The 4,338-nt window shown below is 37.3% G+C and overlaps 1 pseudogene; it reads right to left on the bottom strand.

The window, feature by feature from the left end:
• Positions 1 to 530: 530 nt before the first annotated feature.
• On the bottom strand, positions 531 to 1,918 carry LOC112297319 (NEDD8-activating enzyme E1 catalytic subunit pseudogene; annotated as a pseudogene).
• Positions 1,919 to 4,338: the final 2,420 nt, after the last annotated feature.

Raw genomic sequence — 4,338 nt, 5'->3', positions numbered from 1 at the left:
ATACCACCAACCGGCTTCAAGTTTACCAGAGAAATTGTAGCAATAAACTCTGTTCCCTTAACATGTCCCTTCCTCTTCCTCCAATACCAATATCATTACCTTCTTGGATTATTGCAACAGCCTTCTGATTTGTTTGCACGTCTTCACCTTCATCCCCACGAGTGCAGTCTCCTTGGGACAACCTTACAGAAAAGAAAATCTAATCATTTTGAACCTCACCCCCACCCCCGCCTCATAATCTGTTCATGTTTACAAAAATTTTTAATGTGGAAAATCTTATAAAATTAAGTTTAAAATGTGGCTATAAAATTGCTTTTACAATAAAATCACAAGCAGGTAAAAAAAATAATGTGTTGAAAAATATTAGAAGAATCTGCCAAAATGTTAGTGGTATGTCTTTCTGTGGTAAGATTATGGATGATTTTTTTTTCCGCCTTTCCAGTTTTTCTACGATGGGCATGTATTACTTTCATAATCAGTAAAGAGTGAAATATTTCTTTTTTTTCTGTTATGTGCAGATTTATTTTTCCTTAAGAAGTAAAATGAAGTTTGAACAGTACAGTCTGTGGTACATCAGCAACTGCCAGTTCTTGCCCATCGACAAGTCCCAATTCTTTCAATGTCTTGGAGAGATTTGGCCTTGTTTGTTCTTCAATAGAAGTTATTGACTGTAAGTAAAGTGTTCTATTTTTTCCCTCTAATGTGGCTGTGATGGCTGGAGATTCATCTGCAGAGAAGCACTATTGGTAAGATAATCCAAAACTTCCTGGAGTTTAGCGGATGGAGAAAACTGAATATTTTGTGGAAGCTGGCTGCAAGCTAGGCAGTTTTCCTTTCTCCCTGCTCCAAATGTGTATGTGTACAGTCCATCTACATCACTGAATACCAAGTAATTATTAAGGGGAATATATGCACTTGTGGCTATTTTAAAAACCTCGGTGGCACACACAGCTGCAATGACTGCATTTGTAAAAGCTACTGCAGGAATGATTCGTTTCACTACCCCTTGAGTGACTCTATATGTAACACCCCTAATACTGTATTGTGATGCTCTGTCGGGATTTTTGGAAAATCCACTGAATATGATCAGGATCATCTCCATCTAATGGAACCCCTTCTCCAAAAGGTTGCTCCTTAGGCCACTGCAATATCTTTACATACTCAATAAAGTGTTCTGGTAGCCTGGGCATAGATGCAATGGTGCACATGGGAAAATTGACCTGTGGTGGATAAAGTTCCAGTGTGCATTCAATGCAAGCAGTCATTCTAGGCAGAATCACCTGGGCATTCCCTTTAAAACCTTCTGTCCCCCCATCTATCAAAGGAATGATGGAGCTTGGATCTAATGCACCATCTTCATAATTTAGGAGAGATATCAGCATGCCATTTATCCATCTTCTGGCTATGATAGAGTCTAGTCCACATACAATTACATGAAATTGTCAATAGAAAGTGTCGTTAAAATCCTGGATCTTGTTGAAATGTGGAACTACATTGCAATCAGGAACTCTGTCATTTTGAAATTCTGCAGCAACTTCAGCTTTAGGTCTTCCAACATCTTTAGGCCTAAATAAAAACTGCCTATATAGATTGGAAACATCTATAGTGTCCATGTCTATAACATGAATTTGTCTAAAACCAGACAATGCCAGATTTTTCAGGAGCTCACATCCTAAGCCACCAGCTCCAATGACTAGAACTTTACATGTATCTAACAAAAACTGGAGAGATTCAGTGCTCGGTTCGAAATCAGGGTGTGTGAAGGGTCCAGATCGCTCGAGGAACTTCTTTACATGGTTCCAGCGACCTTCCCAGTCTCCAATGTCCTCACACCCACCATCAACAACCATTTTCTCAGCCAGCAGCTCCTCTATTCTTCTTCTTTTCTTCTCCGGCTCCTTGCCATCCGCCATATTGTTCTCCCTGAAATATTTCTTTAAATGACACAAAATAAACCAAGGTACCATGTTATGATAAAACTCAGCCATTGTCTTTTTATTGATATGTTGTAAAGACAATCAGCTTTACTGGCCAATTTATCGTGGAAAACAAGAAGGAAACATTTGAAAGAATAAACTTACCCCTCTGTGTTATTTGTTATCAACCTTTTAATGAAATTAGTACCCAAGGTGAGAAATAAAAAATGCCATATATCACATATGAATACATATATGTATATGTTTGTTTATGTGTGTGTTGTAGACTTGTTAAAATCACCATAAAAATTCTGTCTCTATACAGAGTATTAATTCCTAGAAGAGAAAATGGTGGCTCAGAGAAGTTCTGTCATCTTTGTGAGGTTTCCCAGTAGGTATCGCCTCATGAACGTGACGCGGTACTGCTGACATCAGCCTTAGGTTAGTCACTGGTCCTTGCTACCTGTCAGGTAAAAGAATGGCAGAGTGCTCTAATCCTTTGAGTCACATTGATTGGGTTAAAATTTATTGGAAGTACTTATTGTTCTGGATGATCTTTAAAATCCAGGAGATAAAAAAATAATCTAATACAATTAAAAGAATGGTTTCTCTCTACTGTGAGAAATTAGCATTTTTTTTTTGTTCTAATTTTCCTGGAAGTTTTGTAATAGAGTCCAGCCCTGGGCCAGTTTATGACTCTCTTGGTGGTTAATTGTTTTAACTGGCAGATAGGACATGCTCAGAAATTCTTCTTCTCTAGGTAAAGAGCTAATAAGAATCCATTCTTTCTGTCTTGATTTTAATGCAATTTATAAGTAGTAAAATTTAAAAGACAGAAAAAAATAACACATTATATATCACTTAATCCCCCAATATTCCTAAATTTAATCAATTCTTGTATAAACTTGCTACCTAATTAATATTTTCACTCTAAATTTTTCCCTCTATATTTGAAGACATCTTTTTTTCCCAGTAGAAGTAACCAGTATGGAAAATGATTTTTAAGGTAAATTTTTGAGGCAAGCTTTAGCCCACCTCATTTCTCATGCTATTTTCTGTCTGTAGTTCAATGTGAATGAATTATTTTAAATGAAGTTCCAAACTGTCACAATGTGTACTACTGTCAGATGACTTGTTTTTACACAGAACAACCCTAAGTTAGTGCTTCTTTCATCTCAGCACTGTTGGGTACATCTTTCTCCCTTCAGAAATGATTGTTAATACCTCTACCTATTCTAATAAAGTTATCAGTCATTTCATCAGATGCTTTGGAAGAAAGATAAAATTAAGGTTGAGTTTATCTGCCCAGCAGTAGAATGGGTTCCAGAAGTGCATTTGACTGTAATTTTTCATAGAATCATTACATCACAGGGGCCCTTAAAATAAGAAACTTTTTGTGGAATTAATCTATACCATCAACACAACTTGAATTTTGAGGTCTTGACAATTTGTGTTGCTATATGAAGGGCTTCTAAACTATCTGCTTGTTATGAATACTAATGAAAGAATATCCCTAGAACCCTGACTAAACATAGTCTGAAGATTGGTTTCCTGGTATAATAGTAAAAGAAAAATAAATGTCCAAGTTCTGAGGAAGTGTTTGGAATTTTTCAATGTGCCTATTAGCATTATTATTTTGGATTTAAACATATAATTCCTTCACTTCTATTTTTCTTCTACTATTTTTACTCTCACAGTTTCATTATATATTGGTTAAAATGACAGTGGATTAAGAAAGAAAAAACATGAAGAGAATGGTGGACAGGGAAAGGGTGGTAAAGTTGATGAATCGGGAATCCAATTGAAATATTATTAAATTAGGGTATTAGAGAAAACAAGCAAGAAAGATAGCCAAATGGGAGACTTGTGATTGGGATTATGGAGGAGTTGCAGATATTGGTAATGACAAGAACTAGAATATGTATGACCACAGGAATGAATGTCTGAGAGAGAGTAGAGGGCAAGGCCATTGGAGAGCGAGACCAGAATATCAGAAGTATAATTCCCGTGGATATACAAATCACCAAGAATTAATATCAAAGTGTGTGAAGAGGTAACACCAAGCCTGGTACTAAGACCCTTGAATGATGAATGTTATGACTGGGGGTTGGCGGATGAGTGCAACAGGTAGGAATTCTGGTCAGTGAGACCAGCAGCCGAGGGTTTAAGGCAGGAGAGGGCATCAGTGATCTGGAATGAAGCGAGGTTTAAGGACACTACTACATCAGCTCTAGGTCCGTCTGTAGGTACAGTGTAAGAACAACAGCTTCCATTTGTTAAGCTTCCAGGAGAGGCAGCATCTTCAAGGTATTGCCAGTTATCGGTTAGAATAAGAAAGTGGAAGGAACTCTGGGAAGACAGGTTGAGCATAAAGTGGGTATGGGAGGGTTTAGAGAGCCAGAAGAGGTGGGGATGTATAGAG

The sequence above is a fragment of the Desmodus rotundus genome, chromosome 11 (assembly GCF_022682495.2).
Source record: "Desmodus rotundus isolate HL8 chromosome 11, HLdesRot8A.1, whole genome shotgun sequence".
In the NCBI taxonomy this organism is placed as follows: domain Eukaryota; kingdom Metazoa; phylum Chordata; class Mammalia; order Chiroptera; family Phyllostomidae; genus Desmodus; species Desmodus rotundus.
The sequence above is the reverse complement of the archived record's forward strand: the minus strand, read 5'-3'. Positions and strand labels throughout refer to the sequence as shown.